Source organism: Girardinichthys multiradiatus, chromosome 22 (assembly GCF_021462225.1).
Source record: "Girardinichthys multiradiatus isolate DD_20200921_A chromosome 22, DD_fGirMul_XY1, whole genome shotgun sequence".
In the NCBI taxonomy this organism is placed as follows: domain Eukaryota; kingdom Metazoa; phylum Chordata; class Actinopteri; order Cyprinodontiformes; family Goodeidae; genus Girardinichthys; species Girardinichthys multiradiatus.
This window is the reverse complement of record NC_061814.1, coordinates 1,153,727-1,172,117: the sequence shown is the minus strand read 5'-3', so window position 1 is coordinate 1,172,117 and position 18,391 is coordinate 1,153,727.

Below are 18,391 nucleotides of genomic sequence, written 5' to 3'. Positions count from 1 at the left end.
CATACAGCTCATGAAAACCCAAAATTCCTATCTCACAAAATTAGCATATCATTAAAAGGGTCTCTAAACGAGCTATGAACCTAATCATCTGAATCAACGAGTTAACTCTAAACACCTGCAAAAGATTCCTGAGGCCTTTAAAACTCCCAGCCTGGTTCATCACTCAAAACCCCAATCATGGGTAAGACTGCCGACCTGACTGCTGTCCAGAAGGCCACTATTGACACCCTCAAGCAAGAGGGTAAGACACAGAAAGAAATTTCTGAACGAAGAGGCTGTTCCCAGAGTGCTGTATCAAGGCACCTCAGTGGGAAGTCTGTGGGAAGGAAAAAGGGTGGCAGAAAACGCTGCACAACGAGAAGAGGTGACCGGACCCTGAGGAAGATTGTGGAGAAGGGCCGATTCCAGACCTTGGGGGACCTGCGGAAGCAGTGGACTGAGTCTGGAGTAGAAACATCCAGAGCCACCGTGCACAGGCGTGTGCAGGAAATGGGCTACAGGTGCCGCATTCCCCAGGTCAAGCCACTTTTGAACTAGAAACAGCGGCAGAAGCGCCTGACCTGGGTTACAGAGAAGCAGCACTAGACTGTTGCTCAGTGGTCCAAAGTACTTTTTTCGGATGAAAGCAAATTCTGCATGTCCTTCGGAAATCAAGGTGCCAGAGTCTGGAGGAAGGAAATGCCAAAATGCCAGAAGTCCAGTGTCAAGTACCCACAGTCAGTGATGGTCTGGGGTGCCGTGTCAGCTGCTGGTGTTGGTCCAGTGTGTTTTATCAAGGGCAGGGTCAATGCAGCTAGCTATCAGGAGATTTTGGAGCACTTCATGCTTCCATCTGCTGAAAAGCTTTATGGAGATGAAGATTTCATTTTTCAGCATGACCTGGCACCTGCTCACAGTGCCAAAACCACTGGTAAATGGTTTACTGACCATGGTATCACTGTGCTCAATTGGCCTGCCAACTCTCCTGACCTGAACCCCATAGAGAATCTGTGGGATATTGTGAAGAGAACGTTGAGAGACTCAAGACCCAACACCCTGGATGAGCTAAAGGCCGCTATCGAAGCATCCTGGGCCTCCATAAGACCTCAGCAGTGCCACAGGCTGATTGCCTCCATGCCACGCCGCATTGAAGCAGTCATTTCTGCAAAAGGATTCCCGACCAAGTATTGAGTGCATAACTGTACATTATTATTTGAAGGTTGACGTTTTTTGTATTAAAAACACTTTTCTTTTATTGGTCGGATGAAATATGCTAATTTTGTGAGATAGGAATTTTGGGTTTTCATGAGCTGTATGCCAAAATCATCGTATTAAGACAATAAAAGACCTGAAATATTTCAGTTAGTGTGCAATGAATCTAAAATATATGAATGTTAAATTTTCTTCATGACATTATGGAAAATAATGAACTTTATCACAATATGCTAATATTTTGAGAAGGACCTGTATGTGTGTTTCTTGCTGCATGCATGCTACCCTGTCTGTGTCCTGCCATGGAAAATAAAGACTCATCTTACATTCAAACCTGGAGCTTCAGGAGTTCTATCCCGCATATTGGTCCATCAAAACCCCACTTTATGACAGAAGGAACCAGCCAATGGGACCAGGCGAGAGGAATGGTGAGGGAATTCAAGAGGGGTGAGATTTTGGCCCAATTATTTTTTCACCTGGTGACCTCTCCCAGCTCACCATGGAGAAGGCTGGAAATAGCTAGAAGCCTCCAAGACTTGCTCGAGGCGAGGAGGGATTTTTTCCCTGATCCTCGGATTCACCACGCCATTGAGGACGAGCGACCTGGGAGAAATCGTCGCTTCCATGAGGAGATCTCCTGCTCCCTCCTCCACCCGCCTCTCCACCAAAGCTCGACACGATTTTCCGGCTCATGCTTTAGCTCCTGATCAGCCATCACTGCTTCCGGCTACTGATCCTGTTTCTGGTCCTGTTCCGGAAGGGGTTCTTGGATTAACCACCTCCACACCCCGATCCTGTTTCTGGGCGAGTTCCGGAGGGGTTCTTGGATGAACCGCCTCCACACCCCGATCCTGTTCCTGGTTCTGTTCCGGAGGGGTCCCAAGCCGAGCTGCCCTCACACTCTGTTCCTGTCCGTGAGGGGCTCGTGGATGGACTGCCTCCACTTCCTGCTCCTGTTCCTGTCCTGGAGGGCTCCGAGGACAAACTTCCTCCATCCCTGGCTCCTGTTTCAGAGGAGTTCGTGGAGGACCTGTCTCCATTTCCTGTTCCTGTTCCCGAGGAGTGTGAGGACGCACCCTCTCTGCATGCTGTGCCTCAGTGGCTCCGTTGCAGATCTCCACGGCCTCGCCGAAGGTCCCAGCGGTCTCTTCACCGCTCGTCTGGGTTCCAGTGGTGCCTCTGAGCTCCACCGTGGGTTCTCCTGGGTTCTCCTGGTCCTGCTGCAGATCATCGGCTCCTACTTCGCCGGTCTGCTGATTGCTGGATCTGCCGGGGACGGCCTCCGGGCTGGCCCCCTGAACTCTTGGCATTGCAGAGGAAAGGCTGAGGAACTGAAGAAAAACACTAGAACTAAACAGACATGTGCAGAACACAAAATGAAGAAGGAAAGACAAACATAAACCTAAGGGAATATAAACTAGAGTACACCTGGAATAAATTAAGAAACTAAACTCAAGAAATAAACAAGAAAACAACACCTAACTAATGATAACCATTAAGCATTGAAAAATAAGGAACACAATGAACAATAATGAAAAACATAAGTAGGAACGAAAACCTAACACCCAAGGATCATGACACTCTCTTCCTTAACGGCACACATTCACTAAAAGTGGTAAGTTGTCGCTCCGGAGCTAGATGCAATTTGTTGCACAGGACGCTACACATTGTTCCAACATAGTAAAATTCTGCAACCAAGGCGTGTTTCTAAAATGTCAACTTTAAAGTTGTTTTCATGAATTAGAAGTTTGCATTAATGTTGCATTCAACTTGCCTAAGAAGTTTGAACTTAGATTTTGCAATGACAACAACAAAGAGTGCGTCCTAATTTCAAGTAAAAAAACCAGTGTTCCAGTTAGCTATTTGTTTCTCAAAGCTAACTACTATTAGCAATGCAAGCCAATAACAAACTAAGGAATTTAAAGAAAGTAATAAAACATATTTAACTGTTTTGGAATTCAGCAAATAGAAATAATTTTGATAATCCTAACTGAGCTTCCACAAGGAAAAAGTAAATATGGTGTACTTGCTTTTTATCATGACTGTATGCACTAACTTGATTTGACATTACATGATTAAATTAACATAGAAAGAGCAGGCATAAAAAATGACTTTAATCGTAGAATGGTAACATTTCATAATTGGGAGTCTTCAGTAAAACCAGCTACAGAACTTATCGTTCCTTTGTATATATCTGTCCTGTTTTTCTTCTACTTTCTTCTCAAGCTTTTGTACTGTAAGCTGTTTCAACAAAACCACAGACTTCTCGTGCAGACTGAGAGGAGCACACAATTCCAGCAAAATGAGAAAGCCACAGCAGCACATCACAAGCCTGATTTCCCCTCTCCACAAGGAAACTAAATTTGACCAAGGTTGTGTCCAATGAAGGCAATCGTACATCACTGTGTGGATAGAAACTGTTCTCAGGCAAACTTGAGCAGGGTCGGGAGGTCAGTGAAGAGAGATTTAATGACTGCCAAATTATCCACTCTGTCACAGCTGCCCTTAGGGAGGCCCATAGTGCCCTGTGTCAACAAAAAGATCCACACTTTCATGCAGAAACCGATGACAACTGTGTCTGTTCCTCTTTGTCTGTCGAGCCGTTTTACCCCGAGGGGGCAAACACAGTGCATATGGTAGTGTTTAAATTATGTTCCCAGCCAGAGAGGGTCTGTTTGCATGTCTGTATGGTTCTAGTTAGAAAAGGTTAAGGGAAGTACAACGGCTGCCCTGCCTTATGCGAAAACGAGCTGGCAAGTTGGAACGTTTAGAAAACAATATAGAACTGCTTGATGTAATATGAGACAGCAGAGGGATGACAGATATTGCTCAACATGACCTAGTTATATTTAATGCTGTCAGACCAAACCTAATGAGAGGTTACTCAGGATTAATGCTGCTTCACATTGAGAGCTCCCTCTCTTTACATTCCAAACTGATTATGAATGAAGGAGACAGACCCCAGGGCAGATGAGAGAGAGCATGGCTTGATTCAATATATCCATTTGTTGATGATGTAATATGATGTCGGTGAAGATGAGGGAATACAACTTTTCTATCTCAGCACATTCTGTATTCTCTTATTTCATCATTTTACTTTCAGTACCCAGCTATATCCTCTTTTCATTTTAAATCCACTAACTGTTTCTTTGTATCTTCCTGCTTTGTTTCTCACCTTGTGATCTTTGTCAGTAGGCTATTGGAAATGTAACTGAAATACCTTTTGGTGTATATTTTTTGGGTTATTGCTAAGTTTATTTTCAGATGTAGTCTTTGTGTAGTGTGAGTTGATGCAGAACAATCTACAGTGCCCTGGAAAGTATTCAATGGCCTTGAAGTTCCTCAGATTTGGTCCCATGGCAACAACTATCTTCTATTTCATTGGGATTTTATGTGATAGACAAACACCAATTATGAAGTGGAAGGAAAATTATACATGATTTTATTTATTTTTTTACAAATACAAATGTGAAAAGTGTGATGTGCATTTGTATTCTGCATCCTTGAGTCAGTAGAAGCAGGCTTAGTTTCAGTGACAAGTGCATGTTTCAGGCTATGTACCCTACCAGCTTTGCACACCTAGGGACTCATTCTTCTTTGCAGAATTGCACAAGCTCCATCAGTTGGATGGAGAGACTTTAAACAACTTTCAATCTGCAAGACTTTGTGGGGCCTGGACTTTGACAAGGCTATCTCAACACATAAGTATGAATTGATCTGAACCATTTAGTTGTTGTCCTGCTCAAAGCCAAATCACCGTTGCAGTTTCAAGTCTTTTGCGTCATCAAACAGAATTTCCTTTCAGGATAATCTTTAAATTTAGTGGCATCTGTCTTTCAATTACTTCCTAACAACCTTCACGCCCCTGTTGAAAAAAGCATTCCCACAACATGATACGGCCAGAGTTAGGATAGTGTATCCATTGTAATGTGTTGGCCAGAAAGTACATTTTTCTTCCATATGTTTGCGGTGTCCTCTAGGTGCATGGGCGATGGATGGGGGATGTGTGTGTTTTAACACCCAAACCTTTTCTTCTAAGATAGTTGAATGCCCTCACTTTTCCCTCAGCACTTCCAGTTTTTTTCCTCCGTATTGAGCTCGCTGTATTTGCCCCCTCCATCTTGTTCCTCTCCCCCTCATTCTCCGTTTAAAACCTTAGTTTAAAAAGTTAGTTAGTTACAGTCTGTGAAAGAGGTCAGCTGAAGCACTGTGTGTGCGTGTGTGTGATGCTTATTTCCATACCAGGTACATGTGTTACATGTGTGTAAAGTTCCCAGTTTGGTTTTAAATGTTTTAAGGATGTATTTTAAGATGCTGCCAGGAGTGATGATGACAGAGATGCAGAAGAAGTTATGTTAAAATAAAAACATAAAACACAGAAGAATCTTAATTCATAGCCGATGCCTCCCAAAGACAAACAACATCCCCCACACTTTTGAAAAGCTTGCAACACCACTGTCTACATGGCTTGTGGCAAACTGCCCATAGCACTTCCTACTTGGACTTTCTTCCTGCCACTCGTGCATGAAGGGCAGATTTGTGGAGTGCATTACTAATAGTTGTCCTGTAAACAGTTCTCCAGCCCTGAGCTGTGGATCTCCACAGTTTCTCCTGTTAGTTTAGGTGGACAGCCATGTCTTGGTACAGGCTTGCTTTGTGAGAAGTTGAAAACTTCGGACATTGTTTTATAACCTAATCTGCTTTAAACTTCTGCCCTTCTTTATCCATGACCTGTGTTTCCTGGCTTATGTGATGCTGTTTGTTCACCAAGGTTATCTAACAAACCTCTGTCAGAGTAAAGAGGATTGAATCTAAACACACCACATGTTTCCTATTATTTTTTCCAAAGAAGTTTGGAAAGCAGCATTTTCATCTACTTTAAAATCATGTACTACTTAGTGTTGGTCTACCACAAGATAATGCCAATGAAATACATTCCACTTTGTGTTGTTATTTTTACATGTACCATCTTAATCTGTTAAATTGTACCAAAATCAGAAACATTTTAAACTAAGCATGATTTTTTTTTGGGAAACAATCAAATTAATTGGATCTGATGCCTCTGATAAGCAGTGCAAATAAGAACTTTAGTGATTTGCTATTCATCTATTCTGATAGTTTGGATGATTCATCATGATGTTGGGTAGAAAACAAAATTGGTTCATGCCAGACCCGAAAAAGTAGTGATCAGCTAACCATTGTCAAACCAGAAAAAGGATTTACAATTACTTTTTAATTCAAATAGTTTTGCTATGGTTGTTCTAATGAGATGAATAACCTTGTTAAATCAGAGAAATCATTTTTTTATCATGTACATTTTAAGAGGCTTTTCTGTTTGTTGCTAGTTTCCAAGGCTCCAGTCCAACTAAGTCACTTTGCCTTAAACTTAGCACAATTTTCCTAAAAATGAATTGAATGAAAGAGGACATCCATAGAAAAAAGCTTTCTGTAGGGTTTTGGTGGTATCCATTTTCTAACAGTGTTCAGTGCTCCATTTTAAAATATTACTGTTTTTTTAGAGTCTTGTGTTTTCTTAAAATCACAGCAATGCATCTTAAGGACTTTCATGTATTTTAATCCTAATTTCTTTGGTGAAAGCTAAATGATTTTGATACAGGATTTGTCATATTGGTCACACCTACATTGTTCTGGCAATGCTCCAAGTATGTGACTACAATGTGAGCTCCTTGGCTAGAATCACTAGGAGTGTTCTAAGCTCTTTACCCACCAATTAATAATGCACCACACTCAGTTGTCCTTCAGTGTAGTGTTCCTACTTAGTCTGGAAAAGTATGAAACTTTGCTGTAATCATTTTCCAGGTCTGGAAAAGTATGAAAAAGAAACCTTAGTATTGACAAATGTTTTAGCTTCCAGACTTTTTTTAATTCTATTGTCTGGAAGATGACAAAGTATTTCCTATCTTTTATGTTTAAGTTCAGTCTTTACAAACAAAATAAACATATCCTTTTTTTTTTATCTGCAATTATTGTCAATTATCTAGTTCATGTTTGACAAGTCGAAGTGACACAGATTTTGGGCTGATCTGACTTAGTGATGTAACCATTCATGCTAAATCAGAAATAAAAACTGTGTTCCATGATATGTAGTAAATACAGATTTTAAAAAAAAGTAATACCTTTTGTATCGAAGTGTATCGAAGTGTATCAAAGTGTATTCAAAAAGACAATTTCAATTTGGAAAAATATTAAATTTTGAACTGGAAAATTTTGTTTCCCTTATGGATATAACATGGAAGCACTGCTTTGCTGTCACCTTGGTCTGCCCAAAATGAAAAAAAGGGTGGAGTTGGATGATGTTCTGCTCCTGAAAGAGATCCCAGATCAGACCTTGGGGTCACTGGTATGAATACAGACATGCAGTAGTCATGTCATCGTTGTGTAAAAATTAACCCAGACCCATGTTCAGGAATCAAATCGATTACGTTGTCCTTTACCTTACCATCAGTTGGCATATGACCTTGGCAGGAGTGATAACAACCAGCAAGGGATAAGCTGCCTTTTTAAATAAAAAAATTACCTATCAGATAGATTACCTAATGGATCCATTCATTGTCTACACTGCTTGTCCTTCCAGGGTCATGGCGTGACTGGTGCCTATCTCCAGTGGTCATTGGGGGAGAAGTGGGGTACATCGTAGGCAGGCTTTCAGTTCACCACAGGACATCAAAAAGACACAGGTCAAACAACAATGCAAGCACACACTCATAAGTAAGGGCAGTTTAGATTAACCAGTAAACCTTACATTCACGTTTTTGGATTGTGGGATGGAACCAGAGGAACCAGAGAGAACCAACAAATGAATGGGGAGAACATACAAACTCTATGCAGAATGAAAGGAGATGTACTGTGGAAAAGTGAGCTGTGAAAGCTGTGAAAAAGTATTTTCCCCCTTCTGTTTGCTTTTCTGTCATATTTAAATATTTCACATCATCAAAGACATTTTTATGTTAAACAATGATAACCTTAATAAAGGCTACATTGTTTGCATTAATTTCATTAGCTGAACCCAGGCCTGATTATTACTTAATAAAATCACTTAAATAGAACCTGTCTGACAACATGAAGTCGGCTAAAAGATCTTAAAAAATTATACATAACAACACTAGCTAAGGAAATTCAAAAATAGATGAGAAACAACGTAATTGGGAATCAGGGAAATGGTTGCAAAGCCATCTCTAAGGCTTTGGAACTTTGGCGAGCCATTACCTACAGATGGAAAAACATGGAACAGTAATGAACCTTCCAGTGAGTAGCTGTCCTACCAAAGTTACACTAAGACCCCACTGACAGCAAATACAGGAGGTCACAAAAGAACCCAGAAAAACATCTAAAGTACTGCAGTTAGGGTTAGGTCTCATGGTTCAACGTTGAGGACGAGTCAGGGCAAATGGGACAGTTCCAAGGTGAAAGCCATTGCTGACCAAGAAGAACCCATAGGTCCCTTACATTTGTAATTTTAGGAAAAATATGTCATGCCTAGTCTTTTTATTTCTCCTGGTCTGGTCCTTAGTTTACCCATAATTCTGTGTTTTTGACTTGTTAATTGGTTTCACTCCCTGTCTCCCTGAAGTCTGACCCACAGCTGTCCCTAGTTCCCCTGATTACCTGGTGCCTCTTTTCATTCGTTCTCCCAGCATTTCCTGTTTGTATTTAAGTTCCTTACTTGCCTTTGTTCCCTGCTGTGTCCTGGTCATACTTGTCCTTGTTCCTAATCGTACCTGGTCATTAATCCGAGTCATGTTAAATGTCTATGTCCTGTATTCTGGTCTGGATGGAGCTCGGCATACTCCTGGTTTCCCTGCCTAAGCTGTGTGAGTGAAGGGATTAAAGCCTTCTTACCTTCAATTGTCTGGCTCCTGAGATCTACTTCCTTGCACTTTGGTCCTACTACAAAACCCCCAATATGACAAAATCTTTGTGTATTTGTGAGACAAAAGTAATGTTGGCCTCACTATTGGTACTTAAGTGTTTGGAAAATGTACAACCTATTAAATCTGACTTAAGACTAACACAGCACTTCAGAACATAATAAAACATAATACAAATAGTCAAAGTTTAATGGTGGTCAGGTAATGGTTGGAGGGACCATTAGTTCTTCGGGATATTGAAAGCTTCCTGTAACTGATGGTACTATGCTGAAGTCCAGCCTTTAGTTTGTAACCTTAAGCCCAAACCCACTTGAGTTATGCAGCAGGACAATGGTCCACAGCACACCAGCAAGTTCACCTCTGAATGGCTTAAAATACACAAAATGGAGGTTTGGAGGTGGTGAACTCTTAGTCTGAACCTGAATCAAATGAGATACTGTGTAATGACCTTAAACATGGCATTCATGCTTGAATGCCCATCCAATGTAGCTGAATTAAAATTATTCTGCCAAAAAAGCACACAAAAATCTGACTTTTTCACTCCACAACGATGTAAAAATCTCAATCCCAGTAATTCCTAATGCTTAAAGGCAGTTGTTGATATCAAGAGTGTCATATCCAGTTATTAGATTTACGAGGCAATTACTTTTTCACATAGGGCTTGCATTTATGGAGGACCAATCCTGACAAAATTAACAATAAAAGCAGAAATGTATATATTTTGTTTTTCCTTTTCCTTAGACATGCGTTTTTATCAAGAAATGTAAATGTTTTCTTTTTCCTTTTCATTACAAATGCCTTTGTTCTTTTTACATTTCCTTGTCTCTCTTTTTGCTTTACCGTATGCATTTCTGCTTCATTATGCAAATGAGGAGGACTGCCGTCTTCTCTCCAGCTCCTCTCCTATTGGTCAATATACAGGAAGGAGGAGGATCCATGTGCAGGCCGAAGGTGTGTCCTAATTCAGGGGCTGGATCCTTCCAAGTGCGTACTTGTGGGCTGATTACATCACAGCGCGGCGCGTAAGGTCTGTCAGATGCTGCCGACAAATGTGTCCTTCTTTTGCCCGATTTGAAGGATGACTTGTGAGTATCCTTCGCGGTCCATCTTTTCCCATGATTCATTGCGGGTCAAAGCGTTTTGGTCAAACAGGGGCAACCATGGCGGACCACACTGGCAAAAGCTGTGAGTAAACTGAAAAATTACACTTTCTGTGACACAAATGTACTTTTACAATGTTTTTAGTGCGGGAATATAACTGTGTAGATGTGAAAAATCTGCTTGATTTATCAAGACATCGCTTAATCTCAAATGTGCTCCTAAGTGTTCGGAGTTTTCCGCTCCCACCGTAGTAACTGCCGGTTTGCTTCGCCAGTCCTACCGGTGGTGAGGCGAGCTAGACCCGGTAGAGATCTGACCGGACTATCGGCACTGAGCTCCTGCTGCCAGTCATCACAGTGAACGTTTAACACAAGTGATTTCTAACAGTTTATGTTCGTATTATTTTAATGTATTGTGTCATTTGTTCATGTAAGTCGATTTGACATTACAGGTGAAGGGTATATTTATAATCCAGCTAGCATTATAATTCGTGATTCCAGGTACAGCTGAAGAGAAATATGCAAGCAAATCTCAGTAAAGAAGTGAAAAGTTTGAAAGAGCTTGTTTTAGACATTTGCATAGAAATATTTTAATATGTTCTGCAATTTAAGACAAAGATGGACCACGAAGGATACTCACAAGTCATCCTTCAAATCGGGCAAAAGAAGGACACATTTGTCGGCAGCATCTGACAGACCTTACGCGCTGCACTGTGATGTAATCAGCCCACAAGTACGCACTTGGAAGGATCCAGCCCCTGAATTGCGACACACCTTCGGCCTGCACATGGATCCTCCTTCCTGTAAATTGACCAATAGGAGAGGAGCTGGAGAGAAAAAGGCAGCCCTCCTCATTTGCATAATGAAGCAGAAATGCATAGGGTAAAGGAAAAAGAGAGGCGATGAAATGTCAAAAGAACAAAGGGCATTTGTAAGGAAAAGGAAAAACAAAATATATATATTTCTGCTTTTATTTTTAATTTTGTCAGGATTGGTCCTCCATATGCATTTGCCCCTTTTACTCTAATACCTCAATATAAATCCAGTGCAATCTATTGCATAATATCCCAGAAAATGTGCAAAACATTATGTGCGGGGGTTTAAACTTACACTGCATATCACCCTGTACACACTATGTCTACCTTATATTATAGTGGAAACATCATGCTGGTGGGATACTTTTCTTTAGCAGGGACAGGGCAACTGGCCAGAGCTGATGACAAGGTGGATAGAGGTAAAGACGGGACAAACCTTGAAGGTATGTGTGCGCCTGCAAAAGGCTGGACAGTGTGTTTGAGGTTCATCTTCCATCAGAACAACGACCCCAAACATTAAGCCAGAGCTACAATAGAATGGTTTTAATCAAAGCAGATTAATGTGAGAATATCTGGCAAAACTAGAAAATTGCAGTTCAGATGTACTCTGTTCAATCTGACTGAGCTTGAGCTCTTTAGAAGGGGAACATGGGACTGAATACAAATGCACACCACACTTTGGAGATTACTGTGTGTAAAAAAATTATAACCCCTCTGAGGTTTGTGACCGCAACATGAGAAAATGTAAAAAAAAAAAACATCCAGAGGTGTGAATGTTTTTTTCTCAGCACTGTATATGCACATGCTAAAGCCATCTGGTAAACTAAATAAATGTCATTTTCTTCCGGGGAAAATTGACATGACAATTGGAAATGGACGGATTGATAGTTGGCTGAATTTGAAGAGGGTATGTAGTTTACATAGTTTACACCAAAGTGCCTCTCTAGGCGGGTCTATATTTATTTGTTCCATGTAACTGTATACCCATATATAAAGCAGTTGTTTGTGCATATTTGACAGAGATCGAGTAAAAGTTAGATAAACACAGATGCAAATAAAAATAAATGCTTAATGAGCAGTAAACACACACAGAAAATTCCTGTTCCCATTAAAATCATGGAAATAGAACTACTGTATGAAGTCTTAATCAAATGTTAACCCTGTGCATTCTCCTTGACATAACTCCTCTTCTCACCTTAACCTTAACCCTAATCATGACTACTGCACCTCATCATGAGCAGGCATTTATTTCTATAATGACCAGGTTTTCCAACAAAGTCACTGATTGTGCTCCAAAAATCTTAATTGGGTAACACAGTGCTAGAAAAAAATATTTGTTCCTGGTTGTTCACAGTGATGAAGCTGAAGGTGCTGAACCAAGCCTGTATGAATTGAGTCAAACAGTTTGTGTATCCTTCCACACTGCCCTTTAAGCACACTCTCACACCTATAAGCAAGCTAAAATCTTCAGTTAACCTCACATACCTGTCTGTTTCCAACATAATATATTTATCTTATTTACAAAAAACGCAACAAGACAAGAGAAAACTAAATATTTGTTTGTATGATTATCTGTTTTTATTTCTGTAAGAAAAGTAGTTCTGGAAAATAAAACTATACCATGTACTGTATTTTTATATACGTGGCTAAAGAGTCAATTTGCACTCAATTTGTACCTGTACCTTAGCATTTTTTTCAATTTCATTTGCAATAACAAACCAGTTTATAGAATTATAATAGAAATGGAGTTTAAACAAAAATTCAACATGGAAGACTCACCACCCCGTCTCGTCCAATCACTCCTCACTAGCTGCTCCAATCAACGGCAGGTCCGCACTCCTCCTCGGCCAATCATCTCCCAGGGCATCACTTTTAAAGACCTTCTGCATGGAAGACACCGCTCTTCTGCTTAGCTTCGACGATCAGCTGCGACATGTCCGACTTGGTGGTTCCTCGCACTGTTTTATGACAATTTCTGCCCTCCTTCCTCCTCCTCCGCTTGTAGGAGCGTTCGACTGACCTCCTGCCTTGATGGCCCCGTTTCCCCTTATCTCAGCTCCGGGCATGTGGAAAAACACCTCTGATCCTCCTACTAAGCGTCGCCGAGGTCGTCCTGTCTTCACCCCGGCTCCCGCCGTGTCACCGGCCCGGCTTCTGCAGTGGTTCTCCTCCAATCTCGTCTCTCAAACCGATCTTCCCGCTCCCCAGGCTCCGACGTCTTCTTCTACTCCAGAGTTCGCCTCCAATTCTGCCACATCAGCATTTCCTCTTCTGCTCCGCCAACGTTCAACCCGTTCCTTGGCCCCTCCCACTGACATTCACCACTGCAACGCTCATCCTGGCTTGTCTCTAAGGGTGGGATGTATCACACTATTCTCTTTTCTCAACTGTTTCCTCATTCATATGCCCTTTAAGCACGCTGTGTTTCCCACTCCTCTTTTACATTGAGGTAGATCATATACTCCCATGCATTATAACGTCTCACTCAGGCTCCGCTCCAATTCCTGCAGTGGCAGCTCTTTAATGTGTTTTCTCTCATTTTACTATCTCCCAAGGGCGACCACTGTATTGCTTCACCTGATGGCTTTAATGCTGTGTTTAAATTATCTACTCCCCACCTTTCTAAGAATCCCCTTTGGCGAGCCTTCGGCCGCCTTTAAGCATTTCAGAGACGTCTTCTGCTCGGTTATCTGAGCATAGAATAAGCTGCGATACCTATTACTCTCTCATCGTCGACCTTCGTTTCAAACATGGCTTCCAGATTTTTCTATCATATCCAAATCCTTCTCTGCCAAAGCTGCATCCACATTCACTCAACCAGGAGTTTGCCTAGACTGGTTTATTCTCGCCACTGAAGTTTTGTCATACGCGAGCTACCTTTTATTCCCGTGGCTCAGTACACCTCGTTTCAGTTCTGTATGGTCTGTACCATCTCGTTTAAAAAGAGGGTCTCTCAAACGGATGTTTCTCAATCCTTTCGTTGTCAGAGCCTTGCATGTGAACACATCATTATAGATAAAATATATACAGAACGTACAAGGGTTGGACAATGAAACTGAAACACCTGTCATTTTAGTGTGGGAGGATTCATGTCTAAATTGGACCAGCCTGGTAGCCAGTCTTCATTGATTGCACATTGCACCAGTAAGAGCAGAGTGTGAAGGTTCAATTAGCAGGGTAAGAGCACAGTTTTGCTCAAAATATTGAAATGCACACAACATTATGGGTGACATACCACAGTTCAAAAGAGGACAAATTGTTGGTGCACGTCTTGCTGGCGCATCTCTGACCAAGACAGCAAGTCTTTGTGATGTATCAAGAGCCACGGTATCCAGGGTAATGTCAGCATACCACCAAGAAGGACCAACCACATCCAACAGGATTAACTGTGGACGCAAGAGGAAGCTGTCTGAAAGGGATGTTCAGGTGCTAACCCGGATTGTATCCAAAAAACATAAAACCACGGCTGCCCAAATCACGACAGTATTAAATGTGCACCTCAACTCTCCTGTTTCCACCAGAACTGTCTGTCGGGAGCTCCACAGGGTCAATATACACGGCCGGGCTGCTATAGCCAAACCTTTGGTCACCCATGCCAATGCCAAACGTCGGTTTCAATGGTGCAAGGAGCGCAAATCTTGGGCTGTGGACAATGTGAAACATGTATTGTTGAGTCCACCTTTACTGTTTTCCCCACATCTGGGAGAGATCCAATTTGAATAAAAAGCTAACTTCGACTGCACTGTTCAATTGTTAGGATTAATTGGAATGTATGTACTTGACTGTTGTGAAGTGCCTTGAGATAACATGTGTTGTGAATTGGCACTATATAAATAAAACTGAATTGAATTGAATTGAATTGAGAAGCCCCAAAGAAGCGTACCACCCAGACTGTTGCATGCCCAGAGTGAAGCATGGGGGTGGATCAGTGATGATTTGGGCTGCCATATCATGGCATTCCCTTGGCCCAATACTTGTGCTAGATGGGCGCGTCACTGCCAAGGACTACTGAACCATTCTTGAGGACCATGTGCATCCAATGGTTCACACATTGTATCCTGAAGGCGGTGCCGTGTATCAGGATGACAATGCACCAATACACAAAGCAAGACTGGTGAAAGATTGGTTTGATGAACATGAAAGTGAAGTTGAACATCTCCCATGGCCTGCACAGTCACCAGATCTAAATATTATTGAGCCACCCTGGGGTGTTTTGGAGGAGCGAGTCAGGAAACGTTTTCTTCCACCAGTATCACGTAGTGACCTGGCCACTATCCTGCCAGAAGAATGGCTTAAAATCCCTCTGACCACTGTGCAGGACTTGTATATGTCATTCCCAAGACGAATTGATGCTGTATTGGCCACAAAAGGAGGCCCTACACCATACTAATAAATTATTAAAACCAGGTGTTTAAGTTTCATTGTCCAACCCCTGTAAATACTTTCGGTAACTCTAACAATATGCTGCTTTAAATCTTTTGCCTTATGATTTACCATAATTGAATTATTTACCTTAAATATTTACAACCCCCATTTACCCTTGATAGTATTTCCCTTGAGTACTTTACCATGTATATTTATTCAATTTGTAACCATCGCTTTCATATTTTCTCCGTACAATAAATTAAATGCAACACAAATTATTTTAATTGTCTGTGACTTTACTTAGCTTATTATATTAAAACTAGTAAACCTTCATATTAGGTCCCTCTACTGGGGTGATGTACTATTAAAGCAACCTGGTTGCTCTGTAGCATATCAAAATATTTATTTTCACATTCGAACATTTATACCAACCTTCTTCCTTTTACTAACCAGGCGCTAAGGAACATTTACTGTTTTTAACATACATCTTATCTATATCTTATCCCGTCTAATCGTGGAGCACACTTTCTTTCTGCATATCGGGTCGGCGCTGTGTTGTTCAGTTTGAGACAATTGATATACAGCACCTTCCCAGACTAAGTGTAATCAAATTTAGGCATTAACTCCATTACTGCCGCAGCAAAATATCAAACTCTTACTAAACAATCTATGTACAGTCTATATTAGTAGGTTATTTTCACGGACGTAGCTCTTACCTCCGGCGAATCCTGGCTGGCCGTAACTCATAACTTCATCATTTCTGCCCGTCATGTTCCAGGTTTCTAATTCAGTCGCTCATGCCCTGTCTCAATTAAAATTTCAGGTCTTCCGCCGTCTCTGTCCATCAGCCTACTTTTACCCTACTCCGATTATGCCTTTCTCCTTCCTCTTTCACAATCTGCCAAACACTGCTGTATCTCAGGTCTAGCTCTTTCTACTTTCAAACCTTATTCCTTCGCCTGGCAAAACTTCGCAAAACTTTGCAAAACTTTTACCTTGCTAATAACACGTCTTCGTACCTGGTTTACATTCAGTCCTAGTTTTCATTACTCATGGTTTGAACACCATCGTTTTTAGCTCCCCTACAGCCGCAGCCTTTTAGCAGGCATCAATTTTCATCGAAAGATCATCTTTCTGAACCCATTCCGAGCTTTTCACTCATTACGCACTAACTACTCCTCAAAGGCATCTCAAAACATTACATTCCTCAATGTGCTAATTCCCCAAGGTTGCTCCTTTATTTCTCGCCTTTTGGATCTGGCTAATTCTGTACCCTCCCTGCTAGATTCGGTTTCTTTAGATGAGGTTGCCATCTTAAGGTCATCTTAACTCACTTACAATGCTCTTTCAAGTTCAAAATTCTAGGTCTTCCGTTGTCTTTGCCCTTCAGCCAATGTTCATCCAACACAGATACCACCTCTCAAATACCTGATACTAGACTAAACTCAGCCCTCATTCCTTTACTCCAATCAGACAATTATTATTGTAATTCAGGCTTGGCTCCCTCCACTCTCAGGTGTTACTTATTTTCTTGGCTATCTTTTCAAAATTTGCATCGCTCATAATACTCCTATTTACCCCGTTTGCATTCCTACCGTCTTAGTTTTTATTACTCATTGCTTTGATGTCCGGCATTTCAAACTCCCTTATATTAAGAGTTTCTTAGCCAGCATAAATTTATTTTCTAAAGGCCACTTTTTGAATCCACTTCAAACCTTTTCTCAAATCATCCATCAAACGTTTACTCAAAGCTCTAAAAAATCATAACATTCCTGAGGCAGATTCCAGGAGACCTATCTCTCTATCCATCTTAAAAGATATCCTCCTAGTGCTCCTTCAGGCCCTTCTTCATCCTACCTCAAATTTCTTCTCTCCAGCGCCTGGCATTTAGCTTTTTATGGCTTCCTTAGAATAGGGGAATTTACTACCCCATCGAGCTCATTCGATTCTGCTAGAGACCTAACTCTTTCTGATCTAAAGTTCTATCCCAATCATTTTAAAATTTATCTTAAACATTCCAAAGGAAAAGGTCCTTGCTTCATCTTCATTGCTTGTTTAAACGGTCCATTTTCATGCCATGTTTAAATTCACCATCAACCGCCACAAACTCTCTCGAACCTGCTTGCCCCTCTTCCTTACACCTGAAGGAGTTCCCATGACTGCTTCTTGGTTCCTCAACCATCTGAGACTAATTTTAGTTCATGCAATCTTCTCCCAAGTCAGTTCTCAGGTCAGTCTTTTCGAATTGGGGCGGCCACTACAGCCGCCTCACTAGGAGTTTTGACAGCTTCGCTCCAACATCTCGGCCGCTGGTCGATTTATCAGTTCTTAGGTAAGAACTCTCACAATTACTGGTGGTGCTCGACCTTATCCAATTATTTCCTCTAGCTAGATCAATTATTAATCTTCCTTCTCTATTCCTGGTTCTCATATCTAACCTTTTAAATTTGCATATTTTATTTTCCTATTTCAATTCATTTACCATGTTTTTAGACAGTTTATTTTTAGTTTTCTCTCTTTCAGACGCACCTGGATCTTCGCCTCTGTCAGGCATATCCAACCAAGCCTTGTCATGCTACTCATTCAGCCTTTTTAGGCCATCAGTCAACGCTATTGGCAGGCGCATCGAAATATGCCGTAGCAGGCATAGCAATCCTGCCTCTTTAGGCTCATCACTACCTACTCCATTAGCAGCCATTTCATTCAGCCTTGTCAGGCTCACTCACGCCATTGGCAGGCGTTTCATGCAGCCGTTGGGCTCACACACGCCATTGGCAGGTGTCTAATGCAGCCGTCGGGCTCACTCACGCCATTGGCAGGCGTTTACAAACATGCCTTGGCAGGCATCTCAATCCTAAGCCTTTTCAGGCATTCATCTAGCCACCTTGACGCCTGTCAAGTGCAGCCTATCTTTACCCGACCTGGCATCGGCCATCCACGCATCTTCAATCATAACTCAGGTAAGTCCATTCGAGTCTAATCCATTAAAAATATTTTGGTCTGAGTTTTACTCCCTGCTCATCTTAGATCA